Source organism: Somniosus microcephalus, chromosome 19, assembly GCF_052327205.1.
Source record: "Somniosus microcephalus isolate GS21.2 chromosome 19, FLI_Smic_1.0, whole genome shotgun sequence".
Taxonomy (NCBI): Eukaryota; Metazoa; Chordata; class Chondrichthyes; order Squaliformes; family Somniosidae; genus Somniosus; species Somniosus microcephalus.
The window spans coordinates 39003767-39027725 of NC_141005.1; the positions used below are offsets into that span (position 1 = coordinate 39003767).

The window sequence follows — 23959 nt, forward strand, 5'->3', positions numbered from 1 at the left end:
GGTTTGGACGGTAAACCTGAACTCCGGGTTTCCCCGCGTGCCATGCGTCTTTTATGCTTGACAGGTTCACTGCCCGGAAATCAGCCTGATTGACAGGCTTGGCTTCCAGGCGGATGTGGAGGACTCCGGAGCAGGACACAGGACCAACTAGGTCCGATCCACGACGCCGGGAGGGGGTTTCCATCCCCGGGGGAGGGTGGGGGCGATCCCCGATCCTGGAGGTCTTTGGGGCGGGTCTGATAGAGGTGGTGGGGGGGGAAGCTTGAGGGGCCGGGAGGAAGCACTCATGCACCTCCTGGCCCACAATAAGTGCTGTAAAGGTACGTGTCTTCTCCCCGAAGCTGTCCCCTCTTCCCTTCAACTACTGAGTTTCCTGAGACATGGGAAACCCGGCAGGCCACAGTTAAATGTAAAACAGGTTAAATCAGAGGCTGCCAGCCACATTACAATATTTAAATTGCCGACCTGTCTCCTGGGAGCGGGTTGGCTGCCCATCCCTTGTCCTATCTCCGTTAAACTCTGAAGTGGTCGGTGTTAAATCCGTGAATCTTGATGTATGGTGTCCTTCAAGATAGAGACAGAGACTGCAGAGGAACAATCAACAGGCGTTTACTGGACGAAGGTTACTCTAAAACTAACAGTACAGATCCCTACTCAGGGTTTATATACAGGTGTGGTCAATGCCTGTACTTACAGTATACAGGAGCTGTAAAAAGTAGTTCTCCCCTTAAAGGTACATACACTACAATTCCTCCCCTTTTAGATTAACAGTACCATAACATTCATTTAACAATTAACATTTTTAACATGCAACATTAACTGAAAATAGTCCATTTATAAATTCAGTCTTTGGGGCGGCTTCCTGATCCTTTCTGGATAGCGCCTTTCCTGAGTGTCTTGCTCTTGGTGCGGAGGCGATTCTGGCCCCCTGTCGTCGGTTGGTTCATCAGCTTCCGATGCTATTGTTTCCGGGGTAGATGCTACCTGTATATCGGGTTCATCACCAGGTATGCGAGACATGGGGTTGACTCGTTCCTGTGACTCTAGGATCTGGTCGACATGGCGTCTCTCAATGTTCTCCCCAACATCCACTGCGTACATTAGTGGCCCCTGCCGTGTGCATATCATTCCTGGTTGCCATTTCTCTGTTCGGTAGTCGCGGGCCAAGACTGGTTGCCCTACATTGAAGCTCCTTGTCGGCTTCTCATTGATGTGCTGGAATTGCTTATTCTCAACATCTCTTCGTACATTTGGTCTGAGCAAATCCAGACAAGATATCAACCTTCGGTTAAAGAACATCATGGCCAGGGTCTGGTTGGTGACTGCATGTGTCGCATTTCAGTAGGCTAACAGGAAATTGTCCACCTTATGCTGCAGTGGAATGTCGTCATCTCACATGGCCCTTACTGCCTTTTTAAAGGTTTGTACGAACCTCTCGGCCAATCCATTTGTGGCTGGATGATACGGGGCGGATGTGTAATGCCTTACCCCATTCCTTTTCATAAATTTCCGAAACTCTTCGGACACAAACTGTGGTCTGTTATCAGAGCAAATCTGCTCTGGCAAGCCGTTCCTGGCAAATATGGTCCATAGGACTGCAATCGTTTTCTCCGTGGTGGTGGAGGACATTTTGATCACCTCAGGCCATTTCGAGTGCGCATCCACGGCTATTAAAAACATTGAGTCCATGAATGGACCAGCAAAATCAATATGCACCCGTTGCCATGGAGAGGAGAGCCACTCCCATGGCTGTAGAGGGGCATGTGGTGGTGCATTTTGGACCTTCTGGCATCCTGAGCAGCTCTTTGTCAGGTCCTCGATTTGCTGATCGATCCCCGGCCACCACACATAAGCCCTAGCAAGGCTTTTCATTTTCACCCCCTCCCAGATGGCCTTCGTGAAGCTCATTGAGCACTCTCTCCCTTAACTTGGGTGGAATTACCACTCGGGATCCACACATCAAGGTCCCCTGGCATACTGACAGCTGTTCTCTTCTGGATGAGAATGCTGGCAACAGTGAGTCGCCATGTGTTGGCCATCCCTTCACCGTCAAGTCATATACCCGAGACAGTGTCGGGTCATTTCGGGTCTCCTTCTCTATATCCGCGTTAGTTACTGGCAAGCGTTCAATTATAGTCGAATAAAATATTTCGACAGGGTCCACTGCTGGTACTTCCTCCGCAGTAGGCAGTGGCAGGTGTGATTGCCCATCAGCGTTTCCATGCTGTTTCGTGCCCTTATACTCTATTTCATATTGGTTCGCCCCTAGAAAAAGGGACCATCTTTGTAGCCGTTGCGCAGTCATCACCGAACGCCCTTCTTTGGATTAAAGATGGAGACAAGTGGTTGGTGGTCAGTCAGCAAGGTGAACTTCTGCCTATGCAGATAGTGGTTGAACTTTTTTACTCCCCACACTAGGCTGAGGGCCTCCCTGTCAATCTGGGCGTAGTTACGCTCGGCTGAGGTTAGTGACCGAGACGCAAAGGCTACTGGCCTCCCCGAGCCGTCCGGGAATTTGTGCGATAGCACCGCTCCAATACCATAGGGTGATGCATCACACGCCAACCGAATTGGTAGTGCTGGGTTCAAATGAGCCAACACCTCTTTTGATGTGATCAATTCTTTGCACTTCTGGAAAGCTTGTTTACATTCGTCATTCCACTTCCATGGTACCCCCATTTGCAGTAGGGTGTTCAGTGGGTGTAGTACTGTAGACAAATTCGGCAAGAACTTATGGTAGTAGTTCACCAGCTCGAGGAACGACCTCAGTTGTGACACATTTTCCGGTGCTGGAGCCTTGACTACTGCCTCAATCTTTTCAGGGGACTTATGTAAACCCTCTTCATCAATAACGTGGCCACAATACGAGATCTGCTTCTGGAAAAACTCGCATTTGTGGCGATTAGCTCGGAGCCCATGTTCCTTCAATCTCGTGAGCACCTGCTCCAGGTTGGTGAGGTGATCACTGTCATTTTCGCCCATGACCAGGATGTCGTCCAAATAACACTGGATCCCTGGAATCCCTTGCAGGACTTGATCCATTGCCCTTTGCCAAATAGCCGGAACTGATGCTACCCCAAACACCAGCCGGTTGTATTGGTGGAGACCTTTGAGTGTTGATCGTGAAGTAATGTTTTGAGGCTTCTTCTACCTCCATTTGCAGGTACGCCTGGGCCAGATCAATCTTAGTGAAGCGTTTTCCTCCAGATAGCGAGGCGAAAATATCTTCAATCCGTGGAAGCGGATATTGTACCGTGTGAAGGACTGGGTTCACTGTCACCTTTAAGTCCCCACAGATGCGAACCTTCTTTGGTTCCCCAGGCGTATTACTTAACGACCTCTTCATTACAGGAACGATGGGTGTAGCCCACTCGCTCCAGTCCACTTTGGACAGTACTCCAGAACGTTCCAAACCTTCCAGCTCTGCTTCGACGGCTGGATGGGTCGCATAAGGCACCGGTCTGGCCTTAAAAAAAAAAAAAAAAAAAAAAACAACTTTGGGCTTGCATTTTCCTTTATTTTGATCGTCGCTGTTATGCCTTTTAGTGTTCAGAGTTCCTCCTGGAATACTTCTTGTGCGTCAGTTAGCATTTTTGACAGTCGTTCAGGTGTGACGTCGTCATCCTTTTTGGCATCTACAGTCAGTGCTTGTATGGAATGCCAATCTAGCTGTATCTTCCGGATCCATTCACATCCTAGTAGTGGTGGTCCTCCATCTGGCAATACATATAGGTCCATTTTTGGTGTTTCCTTGCCGTTCTATATAACGTCCACCCTTATTTTTCCTTTGGGGTAGACTTTTTGCCCCATGTACATCTTCAAGACAATCTCTGTATCTCTCAAGGGTATATGTGAGAATAGCCGCTTGTAGTCCCTTCGGTTTATGACTGTTAGGGCTGATCCTGTGTCCCATTCCATTTTCACTTGGACTCCGTCTATCTTGAGCGTGACCCAGATAGTTTGGTGATCCTCCATTTTGATTACATTATCTAGTTTCAGACAACCCAGCTCCTTGCTTCCGGAGTCTGTATCACTTTTCTGTTCGTCTGAACTACTCTCCGTCACCTTATGTACCTTTTTGTACTTCTCCTGTGGAGATTTCTTGCTGCTGGTTTCCTTTTCCCGACCTGCAGACTCTTGCTATGTGTCCTACTTTTCCACACTGTCTGCACACTTGGTCCTTGAACCAACAATCCTTATGGTCGTGTGTTGTTCTGCCGCAGCGATAACACTTCACTGCTCCATATGACATTTCATTTGTGCCATATTCTTGCGGTCTCCGTTGTACCTCTGCAGCACTCCGTGTGGCTGCTTCGTGTGATACTGCCATGCTGAAAGCCTTGTCCAGCGTAAGATCCTTTTCTGATAGAAGCCGTTTCTGGGTTCCTTCACTTTGAACCCCACACACAAACTTGTCCCTTAAAGTATCTACTAGTTCCGTTCCAAACTGGCAGTGTTTCGATAGCTTGCGCAGTTCCGTTAAATACTCAGCATTACTTTCGTCTTTATGCTGGTTCCTTTTGTGAAACTTAAATCTTTCTGCTATCGGCAGCGGTGTGGGGTTTAAGTGGTCCTGTAGGATTGCCACTATGCTTTCAAAATCCTTTTCCACTGGCTTCTCTGGGGTTACTAGGTTTCGCAGTAAGCCATACGTTTTTGCACCCATGGAATTCAACAATACCATTGCTTTCCTGGCATCTGGCACTTCATTCGCCTTGCAGTACACTTCTATGCGTTCTACATATGTCGCCCAATCTTCGACTTCATTGTCGAACGCTGTGACACTGCTGCTCTTCGGCATCCCTGGGTGTGGTTAGACTGGCTAAAAATGGCGTCTCCCGTGCTCTCCCTTCTTCTCCGCTGTGGCTCAAAATGGCGTCTCCCGCGCTCTCCCTTCTTCTCCGCTGCGGCTCAAATGGCGTCTCCAGCGCTTTCCTTTCTTCCCCCGCGGACGCTACTCAGCCCTTGAACACCGGCCGCGCTCTGCGCGTTTTACCCTCTGCTCCCGTCGACGCTGCTCGGCCTTTTCCTGTGTCGTTGGTTGGCTCTAGCCGCCGCTGTGCGGGAAGGTCTGCGCCGTACCTGTTGCCAGCCCGCCTCACTGGAGTCTCCGCCGGATGGTCGACGCCCGTGCCTCTGGAATCGGCCTTCCTCTGCAGAGTTCAGGTAGGTTCGAATCGCCTCGTCGCCAATGTTAAATCCGTGAATCTTGATGTATGGTGCCCTTCAAGATAGAGACAGAGACTGCAGAGGAACAATCAACAGGTGTTTACTGGATGAGGGTTACTCTAAAACTTACAATACAGATCCCTACTCAGGGTTTATATACAGGTGTGGTCACTGCCGGTACTACAGTATACAGGAGCTGTAAAAAGTAGTTCTCCCCTTAAAGGTACATACACTTCAGTCGGGTTAGAGATTAAAATTTTTTTAACCTGTGCTGCGGCTCCAACCCACCCGTTTTTGGGTGTTAAAATCCAGCCCAGTATATTTTATGGTACATGTGGTACTGTCTGTCGTTTGACTCCAAATCAAACGCTTATGAATTCAAGTCCCAGTCTACAACAACAACAACAACTTGTGTATATATAGCACCTTTAACCTAGTAAAATGTCCCAATGCGCTTCATATAGAAGTGCTATAAGATAAACATTTGACACCGAGCCACATAAGGAGAAATTAGGACAGATGACCAAAAGCTTGGTCAAAGGTAGATTTTAAAGAGCGTCTTAAAGGAGGAAAGAGAAGTGGAGATGTTTAGGCAGGGAATTCCAGAGCTTAGGGCCTAGGCAACAGAAGGCACGGCCACCAGTGGTTGAATGATTATAATCGGGGATGCTCAAAGAGGGCAGAATTTGAGGAGCGCAGATATCTCTGGGGGGATTGTGGGGCTGAAGAACATTAGAGACAGGGAGGGGCGAGGCCATGGAAGGATTTGAAAACAAGGATGAGAGTTTTGAAATCGAGGCGTTGCTTAACCGGGAGCCAATGTAGGTCAGCGAGCACAAGGGTGATGGGTGAACGGGACTTGGCTGCCCGTGTCCTAACTCGTATCGAGTTTTGGATGACCTCAAGTTTACGTAGGGTAGAATGTGGGAGGCCAGCCAGGAGTGCGTTGGAATAGTCAAGTCTAGAGATAACAAAGGCATGGGTGAGAATTTCAGCAGTAGATGAGCTGAGGCAGGGGCAGAGACGGGCGATGTTACGGAGGTGGAAATAGGCGGTCTTAGTTATGCCGCGGATATGTGGTCGGAAGCCCATTTCAGGGTCAAATATGACACCAAGGTTGCAAACTGTGTGGTTCAGCCTCAGATAGATACTAGGGAGAGGGATGGAGTCAGTGGCTAGGGAACGGTGTTGGTGGCGGGGACCGAAAACAATGGCTTCGGTCTTCCCAATATTTAATTAGAGAAAATTTCTGCTCATCCAGTACTGGATGTGGGACACGCAGTCTGACAATTTTTAGAGACCGTGGAGGGGTCGAGAGAAGTGGTGGTGAAGTAGAGCTGGATGTTGTCAGCGTACATGTGGAAACTGATGCTGTGTTTTCAGATGATGTCGCCAAGGGGCAGCATGTAAATGAGAAATAGGAGGGGGCCAAGAATAGACCCTTGGGGGACACCAGAGGTAACTATGCGGGAGCGGGAAGAGAAGCTGTTGCAGGTGTTTCTCTGGCTACGATTAGATAGATAAGAATGGAACCAGGTGAGTGCAGTCCCACCCAGCTGGACGATGGTGGAGAGGCGTTGGAAATGGATGGAGTGGTCCTCAATCCTGGAGTCTCAATCCTAGTGATTCCTACTAGTCTTCTTTTCCTTGGTTGAGCTTAGTTGATGGTCAAGCCAGTTGTGCGGTGCCATGTAGATGCGAGGAATTCCATCACCACCCATTGGGAAAACATATATTGTATGGTATACACTGATAATTAACTAGTGGTGGTGGCACTGTGATGTGACACATTGTACCATTGTGTGACACAGTGCAATAGTATATCAATGTGGGGTCACTTCTGAGTTATGCTTGCCAGGTACAACATTGAAGCACAGTGCTTGATTGAGAATGGTTTATCATGGGGCATCTAAAGAGAGCAGAAAAATATTAGCATGGTGGGTATGCGGAAGAGGAATGATCGGGGCAAGTGATTTAGTGCAGTGTGATATCCTGGGACAGATTCTGCGAATGTCTATACTTGCCATGTGTACCATGATTTGCTTCCCAAATATTGTAATTTTGCATAGGACTTTTGGAGGCAGTGAAAATCGTATTTTCTGAGCAATAACAAATCACTTACCGTAGGAATGTTCGGGCACCATCAAAAATGAGCCTACTAATCACCTACAGTAAAATGCAGTTTCAGACAGCAATTCTATTGCTTTAATTCCAAAAATTGCAACCAGTTTCTACATAAGAGAGTTTCCATACCTGTGCTTATAAATTACAATCATTTTGTTAGAGATGGATAAAGGCTGCTAATCTTGTCAAATTTGCACAATCCATGTTCTTTACAATGAAAGGCAACTTGTATTTATATAGCACTTTTAATTTTTAAAAATGTCCCAAGGCACGATACAGAATGGAGAGGAAATATAATAAAATAACACAGATAAAAGAATGAATACTGAGCTAGGGTGGGGGATGCCCGCCTTGTTCTGGATTCTCCCAGCAGTGGAAATAGTTTCTCTGTATCTACCCTACTGAATCCTTTTATCATTTTAAACACCTCATAGAGTTACATAGTCTACAGCACAGAAACGGGACATTCGGCCCAACTGGTATATACTGCATTTATGCTCCACATGAGCCTCCTTCCATCCTACATCATCGAACCATATCAGCATATCTTTCTCTTCCTTGCTCCCTCATGTGCTTATCTAGCTTCTCCTTATATGCATCTATGCTATTTCCCTCAACTACTCCTTGTGGTAACGCATTCTACATTCTTACCACTCTTTGGGGAAAAAAAGTTTCTCCTGAACACTCTACTGGATTTATTAGTGACTATCTTATATTTATATCAGTGGAAACATTTTCACTATGTCTACCCTATCAAACATAAGAAATACGAGCAGGAGTAGGCCATTTGACCCCTCGAGCCTGCTCCACCATTCAATAAGATCATGGCTGATCTTCTACCTCATCTCCACTTTCCTGCACTATCCCCATATCCCTTGATTCCCTTAATATTCAAAAAGCTATTGATCTCTGCCTTGAATATACTCAACGATTGAGCCTCCACAGCCCTCTGGGGCACGGAATTTCAAAGATTCACCACCCTCTGAGTGAAGAAATTTCTCCTCATCTCAGCCCTCAATGGCCGACCCCTTATTCTGAGACTATGACCCCTGGTTCTAGACTCCCCAGCCAGCGGAAACATCCTCCCTGCATCTACCCTGTCAAGCCCTGTAAGAATACTGTACGTTTCAATGAGATCACCTCTCATTCTTCTAAACTCGAGAGAATATAGGCCTAGTCTACTCAATCCCCCCATCCCCCAATCCCAGGAACCAGTTTGGTGAACCTTTGTTGCACTCCCTCTATGGCAAGTATATCCTTCCTCAGGTAAGGAGACCAAAGCTGTACACAATACTCCAGGTGTGGTCTCACCAGGGCCTTATATAATGGCAGTAAGACGTCTTTACTCTTATACTCAAATCCTCTTGTAATGAAGGCCAGCATACCATTTGCTTTCCTAATTGCTTGCTGTACCTGCATGTTAACTTTCAGTGGTTCGTGTACAAGGACACCCAGGTCCCTCTGAACACCAACATTTTCCAATCTCTCACCATTTAAAAATTACTTTGCTTTTCTATTTTTCCTACCAAAGTGGATAACTTCACATTTCTCCACATTATATTCCATTTGCCATGTTCTTGCCCACTCACTTAACCTGTCTATATCCCCTTGAAGCCTCCTCGCATCCTCCTCACAACTTACATTCCCACCCAGCTTTGTATCATCAGCAAACTTGGATATATTACATTTGGCCCCCTCATCCAAATCATTGATGTAGATTGTGAATAGCTGAGGCCCAAGCACTGATCCTTGCAGTACCCCACTAGCTACAGCCTGCCAACCTGAAAATGACCTGTTTATTTCTACTCTCTGTTTTCTGTCCGTTAACCAATCATCAAGCAGTTTGGGCATGTGTGCTGTGAGGAGGATGTAGAGAAACTCCAGTATGATTTGGACAGGTTGGGTGATTGGGCAGATGCATGGCAAATGCAGTATAATGTGGATAAATGCGAAGTTATCCACTTCGGTGGCAAAAATAGGAAGACAGATTATTATCTGAACAGCAATAGATTGGGAAAAGGGGAAGTGCAATGAGACCTGGGTGCCCTTGTGCACTAGTCGCTGAAGGTAAGCATGCAGGTGCAGCAGGCGGTTAAGAAGGCAAATGGTATGTTGGCCTTCATAGCGAGAGGATTTGAGTACAGGAGCAAGGATGTGCAGTTGTACAGGGCCTTGGTGAGACCACACCTTGAGTATTGTGTGCAGTTTTGGTTACCTTATCTGAGGAAGGATGTTCTTGCCATGGAGAGAGTGCAGTGAAGATTCACCAGACTGATACCTGGGATGGCAGGAATGACATATGAGGAGAGATTGGGTCGATTCGGCTTATATTCGCTAGAATTTAGAAGAATGAGAGGAGATCTCATTGAAACTTATAAAATTCTAACAGGATTAGACAGACTAGATGCAGGAAGGATCTTCCCGATGGCAGGGGAGACCAGAACCAGGGGTCACAGTCTAAGGATAAGGGGTAAGCCATTTAGGACTGAGATGAGGAGGAATTTCTTCACCCAGAGAGTGGTGAACCTGTGGAATTCTCTACCACACAAGGCAGTTGAGGCCAATTCATTAAATATATTCAAGAAGGAGTTAGATATATTTCTTAAGGCTAAAGGGATCAAGGGATATGGGGAGAAAGCAGGGACAGGGTACTGAATTTGGATGATCAGCCATGATCTCATTACAGGAAACTTTCGAATAACCGGAAATGTCGGTTAACCGGCAAAATTCAGGAGTCGGTTTCAGCTAACTTTTATAACTTTTATTACTTGCACAGCAACAAATTGAGGAAGGCAAGGGTTTGGCTGCAGCTGTTGCTAAGCTACAGAGACGCTTGCAACTTGTGGACAAACAGGGTTTGTTGCTTCATACGGAGCTCTAAGGTCCGTATCTTTCACTATAGCGTTCGGTTATCCGGAATTGTTGCTGAACCGGCACCACGTTGGTCCCGTCCGTGCCGGATACCAGAAAGTTTCCTGTAAATGGCGGAACAGCCTCGAGGGGCCGAATGGCTGACTCCTGCTCCTATCTTCTATGTTTTCTATGTAATCCATGCTAGTATATTACCCCCAATCTCATGAGCCCTAATTTTGTTTTATAACCTCTTGTGTGGCACCTTATCGAATGCCTTCTGAAAATCCAAATACACCGCATCTACTGGTTCCCCCTTATTTAATCTGCTGTTACAACCTCAAAATTTGTCAAACACGATTTCCCTTTCATAAATCCATATTGACTCTGCCCAATCCTATTATTATTTTCTTAGTGCCCTGTTACCACGTGCTTAATAATAGATTCTAGCATTTTCCCTACTACTGATGTCAGACTAACTGGTCTGTAGTCCCCGTTTTCTCTCTTGTTCTTTTCTTAAATAGTGGGGTTACATTTGCTACCTTCTAATCTGCGGGAACTGTTCTAGAATTTATGGAATTTTGGAAAATGACAACCAATGCATCCACTATCTCTATAACCACCTCTTTCAAAACCCTAGGATGTCAGCCATTTCTCCAGTTCTATTTTTTTACTAATACCAGTTTCTTTCAGTTCCTCATTCTCGCTAGACTCTTGGTTCTCCACTATTTCCGGGAAGTTTTTTGCATCATCTTCCGTGAAGACAGACACAAAGGGGTCGATTTTCATTGACCCGTGGAGTCAGGATTGGAGGCGTGCGGGGGTTAAAGTCCCGAATTCGGGGGTCCTGACACCATCCCGCCCCCATGTAAGTTTCAAAGGAGGCGGGTACCCGCCCCGCACTGGGACTCGCCTATCCAAGGCGGGAAGGGATTAGTGCCAATTAACTGCCTGTTAACAGGTAGTTAACAGGCAGTTTTTAGCCTAATTCCTATTTTAAAGCTTGAAGTGTGGGATTCCCGACAGCTCCAAACCACGCCAAGTTAGAGGAGTCGGGCCGTCGGGTTGAAGGACTTGGAGGGGTCGAGATGTCGGTGTTCAGGTGAATGATGGGTGCATGAGTGCAAAGGTAAGTGTGTTTGGTGTGTCTAAAGTGTGTAAAGAAGTTTAAATTACCTGTACTTACCTTTACAGCCTTCCTTCCTCTAGGTTTCGGGAGTCCATCATCTCACCGGCACAGAAAGCAGAATGGCTGCGATCTGTCAAAAGTGACAGCCTGCAGCTTTCTGTGCTGGTGAGATTTCTAACTGAGTCTGTGTAGAAGGACTCGGTTTAGAAGTAAGACTGTCAGTGTTTGACAGCTTCAACCAGCTGTGAAACACTGATATTTCATCTGTCAAAACGTCTTGACAGATGACATTTCAGTCTGTGATGTCACCTGTTGCCGGGTGGCCCTTAATTGGCCTGCTGAGCCCGCTGGGCGGGCTCAACAAGGTCAATCAAGTTAAAATTGCGTGGATTGGCCGCATCTCGATGGAGGCGGGACTACAACCCCGAAAGTTGTAGCCCTGCCTCCTTCCCGACTTCTGAATGAAAACCACCCCCTAAGTATTTGTTTCATTTCTCTGCCATTTCCATATTCCCCAGTATAATTTCTCCTGTCTCAGTCTGTAAGGGACCCACATTTACTTTTGCTAATTTTTTCCTTTTTACACACCTATAGAAGCTTTTACAGTCTGTTTTTATGTCTCACGCTAGTTTACTCTCATTCTATTTTCCATTTCTTTATCAATTTCTTGGTCCTCTTGCTGAATTCTAAAATCCTCCCAATCCTCAGGCTTGCTACTCTTTTTGGCAACATTATAAGCCTCTACCTTTGATCTAATACTATCTTTAACTTCTCTTGTTAGCTAAGGTTGGACCACTTTTCCTGTGGGGTTTTTGTGCCTTAAAGGAATGTATATTTGTTGTAAATTATGTATTCTTTAAATGCTAGCCATTGCTTGTCTACCATCATACCTTTTAACGTAGTTTCCCAATCTACCATAGCTAACTCGCCCCTCATAGTTTGATTTGTTTAGATTTAAGACCCTAGTTTCAGATTTAACTAAATCGCTTTCAAACTGAATATAAAATTCTATCATATTATGGTCACTCTTTCCTAAAGGCCCCTTTACTACAAGATTATTAATTAACCTTTTCATAATCTTAAAGACCTCTATCAGCTCACCTCAGCCTTCTCTTTTCTAGAGAAAAGAGCCCCAGCCTGTTCATCCTTTCCTGATAAATATATCATCTCAGTTCTCGTATCATCCTTGTGAATCTTTTTTCCACCATCTCCAGTGCCTCTATACCCATTCTATTACCTGGAGACCAGAACTGTCCACAGTACAAGTGTGGTCTAACCAAGGTTCGATACAAGTTCAACATAACTTCTCTGTTTTTCAATTCTATTCCTCTGGAAATGAGCCTCAGTGCTTGGTTTGCCTTTTTTATGACCTTATTAACCTGCGTTGCTACTTTTATTGATTTGTGTATCTGTACCCAAGTTTATTAATGTCGTCTTGTAATTTGTCGCACTCTTCCTCAGTATTAACTATACACCCCAATTTGGTGTCGTCCACAAATTTTAAAATTGCAGTTCCAATTCCCGAGTCAAACTTGTTAATGTAAATGGTGAACAGCAGTGGTCCCAACACCGATCCCTGTGGAACACCACTTCCCACCTTTTGCCAGTCTGAGTAGCTAACCTTAATCCATATTTTCTGTTTTGTAGTCAGCTTGCTATCCATTCTGCTACTTGTCCCCTGACTCTACATGCTCTGACCTTAGTCATGCATCTACTATGTTGTACCTTATCAAAGGCCTTTTGAAAATCTAAATATATTTCATCTTCTGCATTACCCTTGTCTACTTTTTCTGTTACTTCAAAGTATTCAATAAGGTTGATCAAGCATAACCTTCCCTTTTGAAATCCATGCTGACGACTCTATTCTATTTTTGGTTTCTAGATATTTTTCTATTACATTTTTGAGTAAAGATTCCATTATCTTTCCTATCACTGACGTTAAGCTAACTGGTCTATAGTTCCCTGAACTTGTTCTATCATTTTTTAAGTATAGGAATAACCTTAGCTGTTCGCCAGTCCTCTGGGACTATTCCCTTTTCTAATTAATTTTTAAATATATATACACGTAATAGTGCCTCTGCTATCTCTTCCCTAACTTTTTTTTAATATGCACTGATGCAATCCATCCAGACCAGGGGTTTTATCCTCTCCAAGCTTGATTAGTTTATCACTTATATCCCCCTTTCTATCTTAAATATCTTCATATCTTTTTTGATCTCTTCTAATGTCTTATCCACCTTGTTAATCTCCTTGATAAATACTGCAGCAAAGTAACTATTCAATATTTCTGCCATTTTGCTGTCATTACCTGTGAATTTATTTTGTATATCCCTTAGTGGCCATGTCCTTATCCTGATTTTTTTTCTTTTGTTATTTATGTGTCTGTAGAATGCATTAGTATTACTTTTTATATTCCTTGATAATTTAATTTTGGAGTTCCTCTTTGCTTTCCTATTTGTGTTCTTGACTTCCTTCCTAACCTCTTCATATTCCATTTTGTCAACCTCCTTTATTGTCTATACTTAGTGTATGCCTTTTTCTTTACTTTCAATTTTACCCATGTCTCTTTATTCATACATGGTGTTTCATTATCGGCTAGTTTGTTCTTGTTTTTTAGTGGAATATATTTCTCCTGGACTCTATTGATTACCTTTTTAAATATTTCACACTGCTGTTTTATCTCGTTTATCTGTCAATTTTTTTTCCAGTTTACCTTCCCTAGTTCCTTTCTCATCCCTGTAAAATTAGCATTTTTCCAATCTATTACTTTGGTCTTTGTTTTATCTGTGTCTTTCTCAATATTTTAAACCATATTATGTTATGATCGCTGTTGCCTAGATGTTTCCCTACACTTATCTGCTCTGGTTCATTTCCCATTACTAGAGCCAGCAGTGATTCCTCTTTGGTGGGACTTCTTGGGTACTGGGTTAGAAAGGAGGCCTGAACATGCTGTAAAAATTCCATTCCCTTTTTCCCTTTCCCTACCTCTTTCCAGTTTGAATTTTTAAAAATTCATTCATGGGATGTGAGCATCGCTGGCAAGGCCAGCATTTATTGCCCATCCCTAGTTGCCCTTGAGAAGGTGGTGATGAGCCACTGCCTTAAACCGCTGCAGTCCGTGTGGTGAAGGTACTCCCACAATGCTGCTAGGGAGTTCACGATTTTGACCCAGTGATGATGAAGGAAAGGTGATATATTTCCAAGTCATGATGGTGTGTGATTTGGAGGTGGTGGTGTTCCTATGCGCCTGCTGCCCTTGTCCTTCTAGGTGGTAGAAGTCGTGGGTTTGTGGGATAGTTGAAATCTCCCATGATTATTATTCTATTTCTTTTACTCATTTCATAAATTTGCTTACATATTTCTTCCTCCACTTCCCCTCCACTATTAGGTAGCCTGTAGAATTCTCCTTTTGGCATGATCAATCCCTTTTTATTCTTTATCTCAATTCATATTACATCACCTTGATTAGATCACCCCTGATCGTCTATACTCAGGTTGCATAAGATTGGCTTTTATTGCCCTATCATGATAATGTAACCCTTTAAGCCCTGGTGTTACAGAAGATGTCACTCATTACTTTGACTAGGGTGGTTTTGGGGCTGTGTACAGGGCAAAAGCTGGACCGAAGGGTTTCGGATAGGGAGATATAGGAAAGAAGGAAATGGAGCTGAGAGATGACCTGTTTGAAGACCTTGGAGAGGAAAGGGAGGTTAGAGATGAGGATGGATGGGTCAAAGGTGGGCTTTTTGAGGAGGGCGGTGATGACAGTGGTTTTGAAAGGGAAAAGGAGCCATTAACAATGTTGGCAAGGATGTGGGTAAGGAGGGGTAGTTAGTTGAGTGCTCAGGAGTTGAGTGGAAAGGGGATTGAGGGAGTAAGAGGTGGGTTTCATGGATGACATGAAGTTGTAGAGGACGGATTGTAGAGTGATGGAGGAATCAAAGGTAGAATGGGTGGGACCCTGGGTAGATGTTAGAAACAGGGAAGGTAAGAGATGAAGGGGAGGTAACGGCAAAGACAACTGCATGAATGGTCTCAATCCTAGTGATGATGAAATCCATGAGCTCTTCATACTTTGCATTGTAGCTGAAGGTGGAGTAAAGAGGCAGATCGTCATGGAGAAAAGGAATTTTGGGTGGTCCTTGCCTTCCAGAATGGTAACTTAATGGTACAATGTTAAAGGGGTTGCAGGAACAGCGAGGCCCGCGGTTCACATACATAAATCTTTGAAGGTGGCAGGACAAGTTGACAGGGCTGTTAAAAAAGCATACAGGATCCTGGGCTTTGTAAATAGAGAAATAGAGTACAAAAGCAAGGACATTATGCTAAACCTTTATAAATTACTGGTTAGGCCTCAGCTAGAGTATTGTGTTAAATTCTAGGCACCACACTTTAGGAAGGATATAAAGGCCTTGGAGAGGGTGCAGAGGAAATTTACTAGAATGATACCAGGGATGAAAGACTACAGTTATGTGGAGAAGCTAGAGAAGCTGGGATTCTCATTAGAGCAGAGACAGTTAAGGGGGAGATTTAATAGAGGTGTTCAAAATTATGAGGGGTTTTGATAGAGTAGATAGGGAGCAACGTTTTCCAGTGGCAGAAGGGTCGGTAACCAGAGGACACAGATTTAAAATAATTGGCAAAAGAACCAGAGGGGAGATGAGAATTTTTTTTTACGCAGCGAGTTTTTATGATCTGGTTGAAAGGGTGGTGGAAGCAGATTCAATAGTAACTTTCAAAAGGGAATTGGATAAATACTTGAAAAAGAAACATTTTCAGGGCTATGGGGAAGGCCAGGGGTGTGGAACTAATTGGTCACCTCCTTCAAAGAGCTGGCACAGGCACGATGGGCCAAATGGCCTCCTTCTGTGCTGTGTGATTTTAAAATCCTGGAATAATAGAGGATTTGACTAAGGAGAGCAAGGCACGGTTGATACAGACAAACCAAATCTAGTGGTGAATTACTGGATCAATTATGCACCAGGTTTAAAGTTTGCTGCCCTCTGGATTAACAGAGTGAAAATGGGGTCTTTGCTAAGGGCACTAATTAATGGGCAGAAAACTCAGACCACTGGTTTAGAATCCATCAGACCAGTAAATTATCTTATGGCTTGAATGCATAGTGGTGTCGGGGACAGGGGTGTGGGGAATGGGAAGTTACTTGGATCAGTAGATTTGTAATTACTTTTTATATTCAATTGCTAATTAGTAAAGGAAGCAACTTACTTTAATGGGTTTAATTGTTTATTTTTAGAGCCGTGAATGGTGGAGGGAATGTAAAAATGTGCTTGCATCAAGCTGAACTGTTTGCAATTGGTGATGAATACAGCGTCGCCAAATTTCTGCATGGGCCATTATAATTTAAAGGACATGCTCTCGACATAGTAGTATAGAGTCAGAGCTGGTTTAACCACATTACTTGGGGATACCTGATTTTCGTTCTTTTTGCAAATTGCATTAATCAGACATCCTTAAAAAATAGCACTCTCAATTCAGTAGAATAGTGCCTCCTTGATACTCAAGTGTTTAAACTGGGAGCTTCTAACCAGCTTTGAATGGGGGGGGGGGGAGCTTTTAATCAGTTTACTGTGCTTGGCCTCTTAAGATGTTAATGTGCTGCTCTGTAGTTTGTAGTGCTGCTGAGTGAAGCGTGCGTTGTTGACTGTACAGTAAGCAGCTGGTGTTACATTGAATATTACACTCTGCTGAGTCGCACTTCAAACAGTTGAGCAACACCAATATTACTAAGCGACTGACCAGATTACATCTGTCCAGCATCTTGTATCTTATCTTGCTTTCATTTCTGTTCTGTTGCTTCAGATATAGAATTGCCAGACTTGTTGAACAATTTTCCGTACAGGAATCATATATAACATTTTCTAACCAAATCCTTTTCTTATGTTTCTGCACCTATTTGTCAACCATTTTTTGATACTGATTTGTGCGGGAAGGAATGTTTTTTCAGTCTAGCCAAATTCTCACCAGCTTTATTAATCGATCAGTAGTTGTTGATTGAGAAATCTAGGTGCTTGTGCATCTTAAATGTTTTTGCAAAATGACAGCCATCATTCTCCAAGGCTTATGTGGTAATGAGGTGAAAATGTCATATTCTGCTGAAAGTTTTATCTCATCTGTCAATCTTAACTGTATTGGGACAGTGTGATAAACTAATCAACTTTTGCTGTATCCTGCGTTTTATTATTTGCGTGTGATTAACAAGCTAATTTCTGGTGACTGGGTGTTTGATTTTTGCCAGTTTTACTTTGCAAAAGTTTTTTTTTAAACTATGATTTTAGTTTGCACCTGTAGTTCTCCTAAGGGTGAGTTCTTTCATCTCCATATGTGGTCAGTGACGGTACCAGGTATGGTCTGTCCAGTTCAGCAACTTTCGGAAAGTCGGTCTCCTTGCATACCTCCTCAAGGCTGACTCGAGCATTATTGCCACAGACCTGTCACTTGTGTGGGCTCTCAGTTCAAACAACGGTGTTAAGAGACCAAATAAAGAATGGTAATGGTGCACAATAAATTCAAAACGTAACTGAGTTTATATTAGATAAAGAGGATTCTCCTTCTGTAGTAAAAGGTGTTATTCATTTCCATACAAGCAGCAAGGTTGCTGTATTAGCAGTGTTGAATTTGTTGCTAGGATATCTGTGCTTGAAATGCAGTCGTAAATCCTAGTTCTCTCCAATCTCCCACCCCCAGGGGTGTGGTTTTCTCTGGAGGCCAAGTTTTGCCCGTCTCCACTGAGTCATCTGCAGGAGAAAGGAAAAACAGGCTGCACTGGCCTCTTCATGCAAAATAACATTTAAACATTCTCTCTGGTGGGTGAGAGGGGGGTGGGGGGGCGGTGGGGAGGATTGATAAAGAAGTCTCTTCTTGGAACTGCTGTTTTCCCTCTGCCACATCTGACTAATGAGGATATAAATTGGAATAAAAAGGTGAATGTTTTCATGTTGCAAAAGTAACTCTATTTTGGATATGCAGCTACCGTAATCTTTACTATTTTAAACAAATACTTCAAATTAGGATTCTCAATCAATACAGCATCTGTAAAGGGTAGCTATTCATTGTGGCAGAAGATGGGGTCCCACAAGGATCCGTGCTGGGACAACTGTTGTTCACAATTTATAATAACGATTTAGATTTGGAAATCAAAAACACAATTTCTAAATTTGCGGAAGGGAAAGTCAACACTGAGGAGGACTATATTTCAGACAAATTACAAGAAGACATTAATAAACTTGCAGAATGGGCGTATAATTGGCAAATTAATTTCAACATAGACAAGTGTGAGGTAATACATTTTGGTAAGAAAAGGTGGTCACATATTACTTAGAAAATAAGAATCTAAATGGGGTAGAGGAGCAAAGGGATCTGGGAGTGCAAATACACAAATCACAAAGTAGCGACGCAGGCTAGCAAGGCCATAACAAAAGCAAACCAAGCACTAGGGTTTATTTCTAGAGGGATAGAATTGAAAAGCAGAGAAGTTATGCTAAACATGTATCGAACCTTGATTAGACCACACTTGAAGTACTGTGTACAGTTCTGGTCGCCATATTATAAAAAGGGTATAGAGGCACTGGAGAGGGTGCAGAGAAGATTTACAAGGATGATACCAGAATTGCAAGGTTATACCCATCAGGAAAGGATGAACAGGCTGGGTCTCTTTTCTCTTGAACCTAATAGAGGTCTATAAAATGATGAACAGTTTTGATAGAGTAGAGTGTGAGCATAGACACACAGTGTGTTTCCACTTGTGGGGAAGAGAAAAACACTAGAGGTATTCAATACAAGATAGTCACCAAGAAATCAAATAGGGAATTCAGAAGAAACTTCTTTACCTAGAGAATGGAACTTGCTACCACAGGGAGTAGTTGAGTCAAATAGTATAGATACATTTAAGGGGAGGCTAGATAAGCACCTGAGAAGGTTATGCTGATAGTTAGATGAGGAAGGATGGGAGGAGACTCAAGTGGAGCATAAATGCTGGCAGGGACTGGTTGGGCCGAATGGCCTGTTTCTGTGCCGTATATCCTATGTAATTCCATGTCTGAATAACTACATTAGACCAAAGCATTAATGAAGCCCAGGAACTCTGCTCCCCGATCGTTTATTCTGAATACAGGTATTTTTATAAAGTAATAAATAAAAATGAATGTACTTTTTATTTACTGGTTTTCTTTAGATTACAAGTATTCCCCCAGGGTATATTCTCCTTTAAAAGAGTAAACATGGACCTTGGTCTGAAAGAAGTGTTTTATTTTGTTAATTTGTCTCTGACCTCTTTAGATTTTTGGCACTGTAAAGTTTATTTTAGATAATATATGGGGATTTTAAATGTTAAATAATTGGTGCAATATATTTTAATTGCATTTAAAATAGATGTGAACAATGATTCCAGTTAAATAATCTAACCGATATGATCCAGAATGTACGTAACACATAATCTCCCAAGGCTGAATGTTCAAGTTAAGGAGCCTTACCGTGGAATAGCAAAATGCCTATACCATGGGTGTTTTCAGTTTTTTTTTCCCTCAGGAATAAAAGGGGATCTTAACTATAGATGAATCTTTATTACTCCTAAGATCGGTATTCCATCCTAAATCATTTATAATTGTATGTATTTAATTTTTAAATCCCTTGTACTGAGATGTTAGTCATGATTCACATGTGAGATTTCACGTTTTCTTCTTAACTGGTGTCAGCAGGCTGTAGTTTCCTTTTGTATTGTACTTCCTGAGGTCTACTTGTTTGGCAAACTGCCACACAAACATCAATCAGTTGCCAGTCTGTAAATCCTATCCTTATTAATTTGAAGATGTAAAGAACCTGACTTACTTTTGGTCTGCCTGGTTCAGACCTCGATACAGTCAACAGTCTTAAAATAAAATGAAATCCAAGGTGTAATGGGAATAAATATTGGGCTCCATTTCCAGGCTACAAAGTAAATCTTTGCCCTCATGTTTACAGAAATGACACAAAGTTAGAAATAAAATCCTTTTGGTTTTGTGCAATCTGAATTCTACTGGTCAGTAATTTGTTCTAAGTCTGTACTGCAGTCAGTATTTGTATACATAATATTTAATGTGGCGTTGTGTATTGGTTTAGTAATTCTTAAAGTTCCCTAAAAAGGACTTGTGATGATATAATTAGCACTTGAGGACACATCGGTGGCTGCTGTATTCACCAGTTCCTTAGCAACTTCTCGTATCTCAGAGTTGTTTCTCTAATACTTCCCATTTTGGCTGCTTGTCGTCATGTGTTGTTTGCAATGCCTTAGATGTTGGTAGTGTGCAGTGCTTTTATGCACAATATATATTTTTTGTTTTTATAACGTTTAACTTATATATTTATATATATACATAGCGCCTTCAACATGGAAAAAAATTCCAAAAAATTTCACAGTGGGGTTGGTTATGTTACCAGACTAATAATACAACAGTTTAGACCCAATAATCCAGAGAACTTGAATTCAAATTCCACCATGGAAGTTTGAGAATTTTAATTTAGTTTGAAAAATCTGGAAATAAAAAGCTGGTATCAGTAAACATGACCAGGAAGCTGTCTGATTGTCATTAGAAACCCAACTACAGGAAACTCTTTTTTATCCGGCACTGACGGGACCGGCGTGGTGCCGGTTGATTAAAAAGTCCGGATTACAGAGAGGTATACTTGCTAAGGTACGAGAGCCCCGTACACGGCCACAGATCCAGGTGTCCCTGTTGCATGGCAACAGGTGCAGGAACCCCGGTTACACGGCCACAGATCCAGGAACCCCGGTTACACGGCCACTAATATGACGTAAAACTTACCTGAACCTACTCCTGAATTTTGCCGGTTAAGAGAGATTTCCGGTTATTTAGGTGCCGGTAAAAAGAGTTTCCTGTAGTTCACTAATGTCCTTTAGAGAAGGAAACCTGCTTTCCTAACCCAGTCTGGCGCTTATGTGACTCCAGTCCCAATGAACTGCCCTCTGAAGTGGCCGAACAAGCCGATCAGTTGTATCAAACCCAAATAGTTCAAGAGGAAGGTCCACCGCCACGTTCTCAGGGCAACTAGAGATGGGCAATAAGTGCCGGCCATGCCAGTGATTTCCACACTGGAAAATTAAGTTTTCAAAAAAGGACGCCAAGCCAAAGAAGTATGTATGAGGAAGAGTGTCCAAAAGCTTGGTCAAAGAGGTGGGTTTTAAAGGAGGAGAGGCAGAGAAGTTTAGAGATAGAAGGTGGAGCATGGGAGGGCGGGGCACACACTCCTGCAGTACAGTTTGTATAAGTATGTACTGTGTAGTTTAATTTTTTTTGAAAATATCAAAGTTATGCATATATGTAGTAGTCTACATTCTTATGTTAAATTTGCTGTTTGAGTTAACTCCAGTCTGCCAGGTCTGGACCATGAGTGGAGCCAGTTCCCAGCCAGATGTATTGCAGCCTGAAAGAGAATAAGCTGGTGCATTGTCCCTCTCTGTACCATATGTCAGTTGGATGACTGAGAGGAACTGCTGCTAGAAGTCATTCAGACTTCTAAAACCCCCTTCACCCTGTGACCCTCTATTCCCAGCTGGAGAAGGGAGGTCAAGAGTTACAGTGGAGGATGGGTGAAAAAAAATCAAATCCAAAAATGATACCTCACACATGCGAAGTAGGCAGCCAGCAGTCGAACAGGATCATACTTGCAGTTACAATGGTGTAATAGTGATAAGTAGCACTTTAAAGTAGAGGTACTTTTAAAGGTCACCCTAATGAGTACGGCTGTACCACATCAAGCTGTCCTAAATTTGACACTGAGCGGCACTCAGTTTTGACAACTTGCCTGGAGTGTCTGTTATCACCAAGAGGATGAGAAACTAATCCTGGATGACCGTTACAGATGAACCATGATCTAATTGAATGGTGGAACAGGCTCGAGGGGCTGAATGGCCTATTAATGTTCCTATGTTCTTAAATGGAAACGCCCCATGGTATGGGGATGGTGTGCTCCTGAGATTGATAATGATTCAATATGAAATGTGAAAAAGTAGCGTTAAATAGCATTTTCTCATCTGCATTGCTATGTTTACATTATTGATGGTTTTGAAGAAAAGATCGTGTGTGTGTGCGTATGTGTTTGTGTGTGAGCAAGTTAGAAGGGAGAGTTTTCACAGTTTCTGTTATACATTGGACTTGTCATGGAGATGCTAGTGTCATTAATGACAACTAGACACTTAATTTTGTCAAAAAAGAGGGGAAGGGAGCTGCTGCAGCATAAACCTCAAAGTTCTGAATTTAACTGAAAGTTGGTTAAACCTACATTAGGTCAAAAATAACATAAATTAAAATGTCTCTTTGAGAAATTTCCTGTGTAGTCAAATTTGTTTTCTGGTAGTTGTCACTAGACTTTATATTTAACATGTTATTAGCCATACACAACATGGAAAAATCACACTTGCGCAATATCCTTTAACGTTGTTTGATACACTCTTTGTGAACATTAACTCAAATTGCAGCCAGCACCACCACCATCAGTGACAAAACTGTAACCACCAGTACTTCACCATACTATTAACTAGCTAAAACTGCTCTCTCCAGGCACGACCTGAGTTTAGGAAAAATCTATAAAATTGTACTGCTTTTCACTATGTGGAAATATTACAAAAACTGCACATACCCACTACTGTAATGAAAGCCTAGTGACAACACTGAAGTCTTTACCAAAGTAATACCCACACAATAACACCACATGTAGAAAATAATTAAGTTTAAGAATGGATTGAATGACCCTTTACTGTGATGGTGAGTTACAGGAGTGCTGCTGCATGTGTGAAAAACCCATAACTCATTTTGATCAGCTTTTGCGCAAGTCAGTGAACACCTGGTACTTGGTGTTGCTGGTGAAAAATTCTGATAACCCACTGCTGCTAACACCTGAAGAAGATCCGCAAATGAATCCTGGGATTCCACATACTGTTACCCCCCTTTTGCATGTGTGAGGTGCTATACCTGCTTTTGGATTGTTAATCTTGATTTATGTCAATAGAACAAACAATACAACACAAAATAAAATGTGAAATGTTTGGACCTGGGCTTCTCCACGTGGCCAAGGTAGCTGCTGCTGATCTGTGTGGTGTATTCTGTGCGGAGTGAAGTGGCTTGTTTCTGTCTGGAAAGAAATCGATGACTAATCTTACTCTTTTGTTTTTAATCATAAATTTAGCAAATTGACTAGTTATAGTAATTTTATCTCAAAGCGCAATATATGTGGGTAGAAATTAGTCTTTGCCGTTAGCGGAAAACAGGCGTTATCGCATCGGCTGCCTCTTATACACCTCACCTGATGTTCAATTCCATTGACTGCAGTGCAACCTAATATTGGGCAGAGCGTATAACAGACATCTGATGCAATACCGCCCACTTCACACAACCGCCCAAGATAATTTCTACTAATTTTTTGTTAGAGTCACAAGCTTAGGGAATGGTTATTGTGTGCACCTTTGAGTGGAGCAATTGGTATCTCTATGGGCAACCCTCTGTTTTCAGGTTCTGAAGAATGGGATTTGCCGGGGGCATGCTAGACAGGTGTACTTATGAAGATTAATGATAATAGGCCTTTGTGCTGCCATCAGTGTATTCCCAGCTGATTTTATCTGAAAAAAATTGGATGAAACATGTATGTGCAGACTGAGCTACCCCAAAGAGGGCAGAC

The 23959-nt window shown here is 43.0% G+C and overlaps 1 protein-coding gene across 1 annotated transcript in view; it reads left to right on the forward strand.

The window, feature by feature from the left end:
* setd1ba (SET domain containing 1B, histone lysine methyltransferase a) overlaps positions 1-23959 on the forward strand; it is a 194105-nt gene that overhangs the window by 75918 nt on the left and 94228 nt on the right. The window lies entirely within an intron of this gene.